The sequence below is a fragment of the Dermacentor andersoni genome, chromosome 9 (assembly GCF_023375885.2).
Source record: "Dermacentor andersoni chromosome 9, qqDerAnde1_hic_scaffold, whole genome shotgun sequence".
Taxonomy (NCBI): Eukaryota; Metazoa; Arthropoda; class Arachnida; order Ixodida; family Ixodidae; genus Dermacentor; species Dermacentor andersoni.
In genome coordinates, this window is record NC_092822.1 from 17,854,866 (window position 1) to 17,869,919 (window position 15,054).

A 15,054-nucleotide genomic window follows, 5' to 3' on the forward strand; every position below is an offset into this window, starting at 1 on the left:
CACACTATGCCCCTTGACCGGTATTATTTTCTTCGTGCTTTCCTTCGCTATATGTGTTTTTCTTTATAACATACCAACATGGGCTATTGTCAAATATGGGGACTAACATATAAAAAATAAGATTTTCCTCTGTTCATCGCCCTAGTAGCATCCTGTTAACAAACCTTCACAGCCTTTCTTCCACGTCTTTAGCGATTAGATCACTTGTTGTTACTTCAGGAAATATTCAAAACCAACTTCCCCTTACTCAGCACCATATTTAACTTCCCACCAGGTAACACCAGGCAAGAAACTAACTTTAACCTTCCTGATTGTAGCAATGTCTACACTGAACGATTATTAGAGTACTTTGGCGCTATAACTCGGAACACTGTGCCTATGGAAATAAAGGTAGCCAGAACCTTTGACCTTAGAAGTAAACGTTTCTTGTTGTCTAGTGAAGCGTAATAACACTTCCTTCATAAATTAATATTTGCTAATTGATGTATACATAATGTATTTGCAGAAAACAACTAATACATAATAGATAGTATGTTAGAAACTGTTTAATCGGACGTTTTGCAAAGCGCTCTACAGCTTTCTAATTGGAATTGTTTGCCTAACTTCGTTGCTTCAGAAGTTGGTTAATGAAACATAACTAATTATGCAATTAAGCAAAATACAAAAGGTGGTGTGACTTACTCTACAGAACAGTCAGCATCATGCATTTGGTCGCGTTGTCTTAGGAGTGCATCGGCGTACTTTTAAACTCTGGCCAAAGTTAGCTGGGACATAAAATATGTAGTGGCTATTCAGAGGCTTCCGTTGCTCCGGCAACATCCGACATGCACCGTCTCCGGTATCGGTCCGCTTTACTATGGCACACGATTGCCAAGTCGCCCATCAGTATCGCGCCATGACGACGACTGTAAGACGACGATGCAAATACTAAGCGAACTGTTATAATTATAACGTGGGATTTTACGTGCGGGAATCACTATCTAATTATGGGAGACGCCGTAGTGGGGGGCTCCGGGTTAATTTTAACCACCTGGGGATCTTTCACGTGCGGCCATTGCACGGTACACGAGCTTTTTTGCATTTCACCCACGTCGAAATGCAGCCGCCGCGCCCGAATGCGATCCCGCGATGTCGTGCTTAGCAGCGCAGCGCCATAACCGCTAAGCCACCCGGCGGGTAATGAAGGACGTCGATGGAACGATCAACACGGTACGACGATAACGAGGTGACGATTTTGAAATGATGACGATGGCAGAGCGACGACAGCAGGACGACGATGACATGAGGACGATGGGATGACGACATGACCACGAGGGTTTGATGACGGGACGACCACCGGATGACGAAGCTGGAATCACGATGGCACGATCACGATCACGACCGTGGCGGCATAATCATGACTGAACGACGAAAAAGGGAGGACACACAAGAGTCGTTTGATAAGTGTGGTAAAAAGCAATCAAAGATAGTACGTTTGCAAAAAATTTATTTTTCAACATAGTTCCCTTCGAACTACACACACTTCTTCCAGCGGTGCTCCAATTTCTTTATCCCCTCAGAAAAAAGGGATGGCTCGAGGCTCTTGAAGTAGACATTTAGCACTGAGATAACCTCTTCATCTGAAGAAGTTTTCTTTCTACCCAGCCAATTTTTCAGGTTTGCAATTGGGAAAAGCCGCATGGGGCCAAATCCGGAGAACAGGGTGGATGAGGCACAACCTCGAAGCCAAACCGTGCAATTTGACCATTGCAACAAGCGTTCTGTGGGGCGGAGCATTGTCGCCATCACCTTTCCGGCTGAACAAACAGTCTGCCTTTTTTGTAGCGTGCACCTTCATCAGGCCCAGCCCATTGCTTTGACTGCTGTTTAGACTCTGGAGTGTAATGATGTATCCACGTCTCTTCAAATGTCACAAATCGACGCCAAAGGTCGTGCGGATTGCGATCAAGCATCGATAAACAGTGCTTCGAGATGTCTGCACTCGCGCGCCTTAGGTCGAGTGTCAGCAGTCGTTGCACCCAAGGTGCACAGACCCTCTTCATCTGCAATTTTTCATGACGAATATTGTGAACTCTGTCTGACGAGATGGCTACAATTTCAGCTACCTCACGTAGCTTCACTCGGCGGCCTTTCATGGCAATTCCATGAATTTTCGATACCATTTCTGGCGTAGTGACTTCCACTGGACGCCCAGGACGTGCTTCATCTTGCGTCGAAGTTCGGCCACGTTTGAATTCATTTATCCAGTAGATAGTGGTCTTCAGTGATGGTGCAGAGTCTCCATGAACTCAGCTCAACCCAGCTTTAATTTGGGCAGCTGTCCACACTGGGCAACCGTCCAGTGTTTTAAATAAAAATGTTTGATTACTGCTCGAAATTGACCTTTTTTTCCATTTTGGCGGGACTCACCACACAGCTCAGTGCCAATGGTTGTCAGAAGCTTACCAACCGTCGGTGCCAGCGTAAACAAATTTTGCCGGCATATGAATTGCGCTTCTCGCGCGCCACCTAGAAGAAAACAGAATTGCAGCGCCATCTTTTGTATTTTTGCCATAGTTATCAAACGACCCTCGTAACTGGTACAAAGGTGGTACGACGACGATGACATGATGACACTGGGATGCGGTCACTAAAGTGATGACAACGGTAAAACGACAGCGTGACGAATGAGGCATGACGAAAGTGGTATGACGAAGTTAGGATATCGATCACAGAACGACCGCGACGGCAACCCGATGACTGTATGACGACGATGACGCGAGGGTAACGATGCCATGACAAGGTTGTGATGAACTGGGATCGAGACGAGTGCAAGACGATGATGACGTCACGACGACTGTACTACGAAGACTGTAGGACGATAGTGGAACAACGATATAGCATGACGAGACTCGGATGGCGAAGCTGGAGTGCCGATGATAGAATTACCACGATGGCATCACGACGATAAGTCAACAAATCCATGACGACGTTACGACAACGATGGCATGATAAGAGTAGGGTGACAAAACTTGAACGATACGAAGCAGCGAACACGTCACGACTGCGAGCCCACACCTATTACTATGTCGTGCGCGGCAACGCTACGTCGTGCGCGGCAACGAAAACCAAAAAATCCCGAGAGAATATCGGCCCTTAGCACTCAACGTCAGAAATTAAGAGCGTCTAGAACGTCTTTTTTTTTTTTTTTTTTTGCTACAACACTGACTAATTACCTTAAAACATCACCTCAAAAATTTTGGCGATACGTTGCCCGATCAAAGCCTTCAATCAATGGAATAGTTGTAAATGATACCGTGTGCAACAATCCGCAAATTATTGCCCAAGAATTCAACACTTTTTTCGGTTCTGTATTCAGCGGAAGAGATGAGAGTGCTGCAGTAGATTTAGAATGCGAGGACCATACTAATGATAGCATTTTTATCTCTAAATCACGAAGCTTGAATGAGGATGATGGAACGAACACGACAGCATCCTGACATATCTACGGTGGGCGAAGCTAGTAGTTCTTGTACCACTGGGGTCGTTTTAAGACAGACAGACAGACAGACACAGACAGACAGACAGACAGACAGACAGACAGACAGACAGACAGACAGACAGACAGACAGACAGACAGACAGACAGACAGACAGGCAGACAGACGGACAGACAGACAGACAGACAGACAGACAGACAGACAGACAGACAGACAGACAGACAGACAGACAGACAGACAGACAGACAGACAGACAGACAGACAGACAGACAGACAGACAGACAGACAGACAGACAGACAGACAGACAGACAGACAGACAGACAGACAGACAGACAGACAGACAGACAGACAGACAGACAGACAGACAGACAGACAGACAGACAGACAGACAGACAGACAGACAGACAGACAGACAGACAGACAGACAGACAGACAGACAGACAGACAGACAGACAGACAGACAGACAGACAGACAGACAGACAGACAGACAGACAGACAGACAGACAGACAGACAGACAGACAGACAGACAGACAGACAGACAGACAGACAGACAGACAGACAGACAGACAGACAGACAGACAGACAGACAGACAGACAGACAGACAGACAGACAGACAGACAGACAGACAGACAGACAGACAGACAGACGGACAGGCGGACAGACGGACAGACAGACGGACGGACCCACAACATGGCGCACGAGGCGGCAATTCGCAACCTACAGGCGACCGGCTGTGGTGAGCGCTTGTTTCGATACGTACAAAAAAACTTCGTTTCAGACAGAACGGCCGCCATTGGGGTTGTCAACCATAGAACCGAAACGTTCGTGGTGCCGGGCAAGGGAACGCCTCAAGGGTCGGTAATCTCGAATTTGCTCTTCAACGTCACAATGATGCAATTGCCCACCGAACTAAACGAAATAGAAGGGCCCAGTCACGCTAACGCGGACGAAAGCACCATCTACGGGCCAACAGAACGCACTACAGGAGGCAGTAAATCGCATCGAACGTTAGACGACTGCGGACTACAATGCGCCCTCGAAAATTCAGAACTGCAAGTGCTCAAGGCGAGAACTCGAGGCAGACCACCAGCCTACGAGCAACCCGACCCGAGCATAACACACTTAACGGAATCGAAATACCACGAGTGCAGTCGTTGCGAATTCTCGGTCTTGTCATGCATTAAGACGGGTCGGGAGCCACGACACTCTCCAAACATCGGTGACCCAAGCGACGCACCTTATAAAGAGAGTTACAAATCAAAGAATCAAAGACACGGCCTACGCGATCCGGCTCATCACGAGCGCACAACTATCTGGGCCTGAGGAATGCAGAAAGTGAAAAACTAAACATGATTAGGAAAGCTACCAAGACTGCATTGGGAATTCAAAAAAGAAGCATCCACGGCAAGATTCTTAGCAATCAGTCTAAAAATAATCAAATATTTAGTTGGAGTATTTAAAGGCATTTCTTCTTTTTTTTTTTTTTTACACTTAGAAGAGCAACAGCGACGCACACACGTAACGAGGAAAAGATTAGCGTTGCGCCACAGTTGAAATAACAAGTGAAGATGGCAGTCCACCGCCGTTCATCCTCAATAAAAACGCGACAAAAAGCGAGAAGCAGCCAGCATCATATTCCGCACAAAAGAGAACAGCTCACTCCGTGGCAACCCAAGCGAAAAAAGAGCAATAAATAAAAAGAAAACAGCGAAGAATAGATCACAAAAACGGCAAATTACAACATATTTCAAAGTAGACAAGCGTACACAGCACTTTTTTACAGCACGTTAACATTCTTTTTTTAATACAAACCTAATGTTCACCTGAATCCCTCGAATAAATCGAAATGCAGAGCACAATTTCGCTAATCAACCTTTAACACTCATTTAAGACACATCTTGCAATTTAGGAATTGGAGTCAATAAGTTCTCAATGTGGCACATCCTTAAGGAACGAATTTTGAAGCTACCACCAGTTTTAATATCAGCACTGCCAAACTCGCAGTAAAAAAGTTGCATTGTTATTCCACTCTTTTTTTTTTTTTTTTTTTACAAAAAGCATTTTTATGCAATGAAGGTTTTATAAAAATGAATGTCAATGTTTGTATTTCGTCGCACATTTTGGGAAAGCACATTCTCCTCCAAGTGGACATGCCTTACTAACTAACCGACTACGATTCGTAATTTGTATTGTGAAGTCAATTAGCCAAAATTTGATAATTATACGAATAATAATTTTGATTTCTCGCGCAAGTTATGTGTAACTGTCTCTTACAATAGCTCAGCTGAAGAGGCAGAATCCGGATGCGTTCCGGTGGCGTGTTACCGCCAATTTGTCGCCAGGAGGGAGAAGCAGTTTGCGCGGGAAAATATCTCCGCCGTGCTGACCGTGTCCGCCATGTTGCCACCGGAGCGACGATTCCACGAGCGCGAGCGTGGAAAACGACCGGCACCACGCTCGAGCTAGGAGCTGAGGTACGCGAACACACCGCGATCTCCACAAGCGCAAATGTTAAGGTTCGAACTGTCGAGCCCTGCTAGTTACGGCTATGCCTGAAGCTATAAGCACGCGCAGCAGCCCCTCCACATGCGTTCAAAACAATAAAAGACTTTATCGACGGTATTGAAGTAATCACAGCCTGGCTTTAAGTTCGCTCTACCTTAGTCAAGCTATGCACTGCTCACATTGACCCCACGCAGTTTGTCAGTAAGTGCCTGCTAAAGATGCAAGCAGCTTTTTTTTTTTTAACTTCCTGAACGGTTCCTGAAACACCGCGAGGTTTAGCATCCTCACTCACCGTTGCTGCCTTCCGCCGCTTGGAGCAAGTCCTTAGTGTCCATCTTTTTCGTCATTCCGAGGTATGACCAAGTCTGCCACAATGTCCAGCAAACAGTTCGGCACTTGCAAACGGCGCGCACTGCCCCTTTCTGAATGTCATTTGTACGGAGTCCGTTTCCCGCCCTAACTGCGGGTCTCCAAAGGAACGCATATTCATACCGTTTTGAAGTCTGCAGCTTGGTAGTTCTCGCCGGACCCCTGCACGTCTCTGGTGCTCCGAGCCCCTCCCGACAGATGATGAACAAACGAGAGCTTGAAAATGGCCCGCGAAGTCTTCCAGTGCGACAGTCTCGCGTCCTCTCCAATTCTCCGTCAATTTCGGACGCGGCAGCCGCTAAGCGTAATCCGGAGTCCCCGTTAAGCAACAACCTGACCGAGCGCCCGACGCAGCAGCGAGCTCGAGCTCCCAACGCAAACTGGCGCGCAAGACCGCGGTCTTCGCGCGCTTTCTGGATATGTCCCTAGAGAGTTGCCTAGGGATCATGGGCTTAACCGCAAAACTCGGATACGGGAGCAGGCGTAGACAATCCGTCTACTTTTCCCCCAGTAGCTACCCCTTCCGCTGTTTATAACGACATAAAACCATAACAGGCTGGTTGTTCGTCGTGTACCATGGGGATAAACGGACTCGAACAGTTACCCCAGTATGAAATGTATGGATCGTTCTTAAATATGCCGCACGCGCCACAGACCCTCGCCCGCACCGGTGCAACTGATTTCAGTTAGTACCTGCTGGAAAGCAAGCACTTGGTTTGAAACTGGTCCCAGTATTAACCCAGACCAGCTGCAGCTGGTCCTAACTATGTAGAGGTTAAATGAACTCAAATGGGCATGGCAGGTAGGATAAGCAGGCGGGCACGCTAGAAGCAAAGATGCCGTGGCGGCGCACCAGCCCCCGAAGCCGTACGTGGAAAGTCAGCTAGCTGCACGAGAGGCGTACGCCCGTCACTCGACCGACAGGCCATTCGACGACCGCGAAGCTGGATATTGCCAGCGCGTCGCCGCCACACAAACATTGCCTACAGCTTCTTTTCTACGCCAAATAATGACAACTAGAATAAAACGATCCCTAAACTGTATACCCATTATGAAAAGCATTGGCCACCGTAAAAAAATACATAAGGAGATCGGCGTTACAAGGGAAATTCAACTCCAGTACGTGCGTGGCGAACGTACTGGACTGTAGTCGACGGCGCCGCGAACTTGTTCCTTTTTGTTTTCTTTTTTGCGAAATTATTGCTATTGGACGTTGTAAGCGTCGGCGGATCTCTCCCAAGCCCAGGCCGCTGAAGCTATGAAATAAATCGGGATCGGCCTGGCGAGAGAGAGATTCTTGTTTGGGAAATAGGAACATGGGGTAAAGTGCAGCGCAGACAGCAACACCAGCAGCACCGCCGCGCGCCGTCTGGTCGCACAACTTTCAGCGTCCTGCTCCGTCTTCACAACAGCCCCTTCGCACGGGTTCCACACAGTAAAGACTGCAACGACGGTAACGAAGGAGCCAGTGCGTTATTTTACTTACATTGAGATTACTTTTTCCATGCACTGCGAACATAAACTCTACACGCAGGTTACCCGCATGTGCTACGAAAGGAACAGCCGGCTTTCGGAACTCAAATCACCGCGACGCGTAGTATCGCCACTTACCGTTGCCGCCTTCCTTCGCCTGGAGCGAGTCGAGTAATTCCGTCTATATTTCGCCATTCTGCGGTACGCCGAAGTGTCTTATCCAGAGAACAGGCCTTTGCAAACGACGAGCACAATGCCCCTTTCTCAATGCCCGTTGCGCCGAGCGTAGGTTTCCCGCCAAATTAAGTGATCTCGATCTGGGACGCGACCACTCAGAGTCTCTCCTGAAAGAATTACAGTGAACAGCCGGGCGCCCACGGCACCCACGTTCGCACCGATTCCTAATCCGCAGCTTGGTGTCAGTTCTTTTTGCCGGTCCTCGACTCCACCTCCTGTACTCCGAGTGTCTCCCGTCTGACGACGGACGAGCGGGAGCTTGAAAAGGGGCACGCAAAATTCTTCCGGCCATCCGAGCGCGCACCCTTATTCGCCAACTCTCCGTCAGTCTCGGGCGCAGCGATCGCCAAGCATGTCCCGATGAACCGTTCAAGCAATTTGCAACGACTTGCAGCACATTCTCGCGCGAAGGACCACTGTCGACGACCCGATCGAGTTTCCGCAAGCAACCGAGAGCGAGCGACGTCCAGACGAGCGCCTCTGAAAACTGGCGGGCAAAAGAGAATGGCTGGCACGGCTATCGGCGCGCTCAGTATGTCCCTAGTTGTCTAGGGATGACGGTTGCAACCTCAAGACGCGGCTTCGCGCGCAGGCGCATACTTCTTCCGTATGGAAGGTTTCCCCAGAAGCTTCTCCTTCCGCTATTTGCGCCGATGTGAAAGCGCGGCACAGCGTGTTGATAGGTCCTCAGGCTCGTTGTTGGTTACGTATTCCGAGGACAAATACGCTCTAACGGTGACAAAAAGAACGGCCGCTAAATTTAGCGTCCTTTTTTTTCATGACGATTTCTTGTTTAGTTCTTGTTCATGTTTTCTTCGTTTCTTTTTCACTTTTTTGCGCTTCTCCCCGTTGCCTTGGACGTGACTTTACCGCTTGACTAGGCGACTCGGCGTGACGCAACGAAATGTAAAAACGACTTGTTAGAAACTGTGCAACGGTGACAGACAGACAGACAGACAGACAGACAACGAACTTTATTTAATCCTGAGGAGCTACTGTCAGGTCCTCCTAACTGGAGGCCTTTGTAGCCGCTGGCCGCGCCCTCGTAGAGGACAGTACGCCGTGACACTCCGCCCTTTCCTGGGCCCTCTGGGTAGCCTGGGCTTGCTTTTGGAGTACCGTGCTTCTGATGGCCTCTTCCCATTCGGCTTCGCTGGAGAGAAAGTCGTTAGGCAACGCGGGACTTCGCCAGAGCATGTGAGCCATAGAGCAAAAGGTTTCACTGCCGTCGGGACAACTAGGGTCGACATCCGAGTACATCCTACTGAGGAATCCCCGCGACGGGAAAGATCCCGTCTGCAACATTCTAAGAGTAGCTGACTGACCTCTACTGAGCTTCGGGTGAGGCAGAGGATAAACTCTCCGACCAAGTTGGTAATGTTTAGTGATTTAATTAAATGTGAGGAGTGGATCGTTCTGCTGAGTCCCTTCCTGCCCCTCCGGAGCCTCCAGGCCGTCGCGGCGCGCGAGTTCTCTCGCGCGCGGTCGTGGGCCAGCTCGTTGAGGTTTGGGAAGCCCTCCAGAACGTTCGTCCCCATGTGTGCGGGAAACCACGTGATAACTGTTCCATATTATTAAGGCCTTAGATCTATGTTTCAACGTCGCGCTGTGAGGTACATAAAATATCACGTGACCCAAGGAATGCCAGAAGCGAACCAAAGCATGTCCAGCCGTGCATGATGATGAATGACTAGAAAAGTTAATCAATGATTGAGTGATCGGATTAAGATTGATAAAGGTGGATTAAGGAGGATTAAGGTCGATGAAAGAATTAAATTGGGTTAGAGTTAATTAGGGTGGATTAAGGAATTACCAGTGGGTTTTCTCTTGGGCGATAGCTAAGGACACCTGGAGAGTTTGTTTTTCGCCCTTCGTTGACATTGACTCGCATGCCGCGCCCAGTTGCTTCTATCGCGCGGATCGGCCTCGCGGTATAGTGCGACGGACGAACTAAATACTAGCGATATAATCCTTCAAAAATACGGTCACTATAGTTTTTTTATCGTATATAACCACATCGCTTGGTTTGCTGCCTTTGTGCTGCTGCATGCGGAACACTCTGAAACGGCAGTCGAAGACTTCCAATGGACGAGAATCGCAGCAGTATTTTATTGCGCAGTCACTGCTGCAGCAAGGCTGGCCACCATTCCATCTAACATGGGCCATGTACTACGTGATGAATAAGTAAACCTTTGCAACAAGATCAGTCTCGCCTGCGAACAGCAGAATCCTGGAAGCAACGTTTTCTTCTTCTTCTTCTTCTTTAATTATGCACTAGGAAACCGTCCAGCAGGCCCGCGAGGCGGCGGCGAGGCAACACCTCGACGTCCCCACGTGGGAGACCTAAGGCCTCATCGGCGAAAGCTCTGCAGGACTATAAATAAAGTTGTTACCAAATCTCTTCATTGCAATAAGGGTGGCTCGATGACCTAGTTGTTGGGAAGCAGGGACGCGGGGGGTTCTTGGCCGGAGCAAAATCTTTAATTTTTTTTTTTTGAAGGTGCGATCCCTTAGGCATTGATATAGGGGGTTGAGGAACTGGCGGCGGAGTTGATGCAGGCCGATGCAATGCCACAGCGGATGGTGAACCATCGTGCTGACGTGAGCTATAGCGTGGCAGGCCGAACATGTCGGTGTCGGCGGAAAGATTTCTCGTCCTTGGTGCAGGTCAGGCGAATCACAATGAGGCTAATAGTCCCCTTGACGAGCACGTCCTCTACGGTGTGGGCCCGGTGTAAATTATGATGAACAGATGCGCGCCTCGTATAGACCTGGTGGTATACACAAGGACGCAGTATTGGTGCGGGGGTTTGGGGGAAGGGGTAGGGAGTGCTCGTGTAGTTGGCGTCTGTCCGCCTAGCAGCCCGCGTAACTTTTTTGCTCGATTGGGGTCGCGATCCGATGACGCGTGGGTGACTGCGACGTCAGTGTCGAAGCGGACGGCAGCTTGTTAGCTCTATCGCACGCGCGCGCACGGCCTCACCGCTTCCGCGGCTGCCCGTATACGTGTCCCGGTGTCCAGTGCACTTTTACCTGAATTTTCGTTGCCGTGAGGAGCTTAGTGCAGAGATTCCTAATCTGCTGGCATGCAGAGTGCCCCCGCTCGGGGTGTCTTGCCTATGAGTGCCTCTCGGCAATCTGTTCCAGAAGTACTTTGTTCCGGACTGGTTGATTTGTTGAACAAGAAACGTATAGTGCGCATGTATTTTGCGCAGCAAATTACTCGTAACAAAACTTTTTCTAGACAGTAGGGCGGGTGGGCAATCTCTTATTCATTTATTTTTTGGTCCAATTGCTGGAGAGGCGTAAGTTACATAAACACCAAAAAGAGAACATACGCAAATACAAAACATAAATGACAATAAATTTTAAAAATGAAGCAATCCATTGAAGAAACTAAGACAAAGCCAAGCCAATGCACTCTAAAAAACGTTTACACCCTTTGCGGTGTATATCTGCCGCACAATAATAATCGTCATCTGCGTTGCTTGCGTTTCTTTTCTTGAAAACGCCACGCCCGCTACTTTCCTGTCGGCAGTGCTATGTCATGCTGATAACGCACATGCCGTTCGTTACTGGGAAGTACCAGGCTCACAGCGTTAAAGAAAGGAAATGCGGACAAGACAGATGACGTTTATTGTTGCGTGGCCAGATACGACTCAAAGGGTGTAAACATTTTTTAGAGTGAAAAGATCGCAACGAAGAAAGCGCTGGGCAAATACGTAACAAAATGATGCAACTAAATCAATGTAGCTATGTAAAACAAAATGATTATTCTCCAGGCTCTGTAGCTTCCAGCTTTCGTTGGGTTAGTTGTTGAACTGAAATGTCGCGGCGCATTGGTGCTGGTCGTCAACGCAGGCGAGGGTGGCTCGCTTTGCCTCGGCGCACTATGCAATACTTGTTGTTGGGTAACTTGATGCGTGCATGCCATGGTCCTGGTGAGGGGCGGCCCCATAGCAAATTTTGGTTGCGCGCTGGAAGTTGTTACGTGTCCTCTGAAGAGCGTTCTGTCGCAAAATTTTTTCAACACGGCTCATTAATAGCCGAGGCAGAAATATTTCAATGCCGCAAACCCTTGATTTCAGCAGGCGGGCTCCACTGCCAAGCAAGACGCTCTCTCCACTAGCCCCGTATAGCCTCCGCAAGCGAAATTCCTTCCCTGCGTTCTCCCATAGCGGATCTCGAGGATCGCGTGACGCATACGTCACGGGCCCCGCCTTCATTTTTTTTCTCCTCGCTTTTTTTTTTCGGCGCTGCGCATTTTTTCTGGCGGCGTTGCGCGCGAGCTGTTTTTCGCGCAGCGCACGATTTTGCGCGCACTGCACAAGGGTACACGCCTAGCGGTGTAATTCAGTGCTACACGAACACTGAGGCAGAACAAACGGATCGCAGAGCATGATCACGCCCGCTGGAACACGGTAGAAAATGGTACAGTTTCGGTACCTACGCACGTGACTGCACGACCGTGGGAACAAGCAGACGAAGCGGAAGTACATCTCTCTTGCTTCCGTGCGAAGTAAAACAAAAAAGAAAACACACAGACATTCCGTTTGTGTGTTTTATTATTTCTCTAAACTTCAATTCGCCACTTCAAGGAATAGATCACACAAATAACAGACGTTGAATAATTCTCAAAGTCACGTGTCACCACGAGCGACGTCACTGCGGACACGAGTACGTAGGCGCAAGGACACGATTACGTCACCGTCCGGCTTGGAGCGCTGTCGCCGCGAGGGAAAGGGAGAACGGCATTCGGATTGAAATTTCAGACCTTTCCACAGCGCGTAGCAACGTTATTTTTTTAAACACGATCGTTAGCGCGCATTGTATGCTCTGCGCTTGTCAGCTTAAAATGGCCAGACATGGTGAGGGGCCCTTTAAGAACGCGGATAAGAACAAACGCCGGCTGCACCATACATGGCACCCCGCAATGTTCGTGAAGACTGTCCTTTACAACAGCGGCGGTGCGTCCTTCTTCCGTGTGGTCCTCTTGGTTGGGCCTGCCCATGAGGTGGGTTCGCCATAACAGTGCGCGCGTCACACAAGAACAGGTGAACGAAATGACATGAAAGGCTACAGTATTTTATGTATTGACCTCTTACGTAAATTTTTTTTTATTTCACATAATGCGTCGAGCAGAAAACATGTGCCACTACAAATGTGTCCCTCTTTAATGACAAAAAGTATCCCTTAAAATCCCGTGCTCGTCGGAATCGAACCCCTGCTACACGCGGACTTGGCAGTGGCGCCGCCAGATGGCAGGGGGTGTGGAGTGGGAATAAAGTCCCTCAATGTTTAAAAGTAGCGCCGTCCTTTGAATTTTGCCGCAGCCGCGCGGGCTCTCCGCAATTCCTCCCTTATTTGCGCCCTCCGCCTCTCGTCTCCCCTTTCTGATTGGACTACTGCCGTCACGTGAGAGCGCGCACCTCTCCTTTTTGTTTGTTTTGTTTTTTTCATCCGAGACGAAGGCGCGTGCTTTCAGACATTTCTCCGACGCCATTTTTGATGCAATGAATGAATACGCGCCGTAATGTATACGTAGTGTGGTTTATATGGTGACGATAACTTCTGTCGTGAGCGCGTCTAAGAACAGCGCGCTTCCTTGGAACTGTTTCCTCCTCTTTCGTCATGAGTTGCTGCGCCTATGGTTGCCGTAATCGCTCCAATGAAGGAAAAAAAGATTTTTACGCTGCCGTTCGACAAGCATGATGTACAGCGAAGAAAGATATGGATGCACCGGATGGGTCGCGCAAACTTCGACGGGCCACCGTCCACGCGCCTTTGTAAGGTAAGTACGAGGTTTCTAAATAACACAGCGTATCCGAGATATTTATTCCCAAGCTTTCACACCACGCGGTGTTACCGAGGATGTCGTGCGCTCCTTCGTTATGCAGCAAGTCGATGCAGTTTTTCTTCCTGGAGCACTAGTGTGCACTTTTTTCTAATGCGTAAGCATTCTTTGGCGAATACCACAGGAAATTTTTGCCCGTCACGCGAAAAGGGCAATGCCTTGTATCGTCACTAAAATGCGTAATTTGCGAAGACATTAAACGTTATTATGGTGTAAATGTAGATTACGTGTAGCTTCATAAGCGATGTGGAACAATTGAAACCAAAAAAAGAAATGAAAACGAGAGAGCATACCCATAGGATACATAGGGATCCATAGAATATGCAGAGGGAAGCTAAGACTAGGGTAGGTCAAATTGAATATTGGGGGGTGGGCCAAATTAACCTTCGAGGTGGGCCAATTAAAATTTGGGGACAGGCCAACTGAAATTTGGGAGTATGCTTACGCGTACTTGGCACCTCAATAGAAAACGTTTAAAAAATGTTTCATTAGCAATAGTAAGCTGACCGGGGTAGTTGGAGAAGTATGGGAGAGGCCTTTGCCCTGCAGTGGGCGTAACCAGGCTGAGGATGATGAGTAAGCTGCAAAAGTGAAATATTGTTCAAATTTAACGATATTTTTCCAAATCTGAATTTGTAGCCAAGGCATTATGCAACTTTGAGTGTTGCCGACGATCAGCAGACGATAACTCGATCCGGATCGTTGGACCATGTCGTAGAGTTTCCTACAATGACGGTGTAGCAGCCACCATTGATGATCGCGATGAAGACATCCGATCCGGTCAGCCCCCATCACGATCAGAAGCGTATGTGTCTCCCGTGCCACCTGTCTCGGAAAGCGCGTAACATTAGCGAGTCTTCTCTCTTGGAGGCCAGTTCAATTTATACACTTCTGATCATCTCCCACCGAGATAGAGTTTCATACAATAAATATGGTGACTATGACGAAAACTTGTTGCCAAGTGGACTATTTGCTTTCCGACAACCGACAAGCCGCGACATGGCACTTTTCAATATGCACATGTCACGCAGAGCTGGTATGGCACGTTCAAAGTGGTGTAGTTACCAGTCTTTCACTTTGGTGTCACTTCTGGCATGCGAGGAGTCTGCGCACAGTAGCAGAGACTGCAGACAT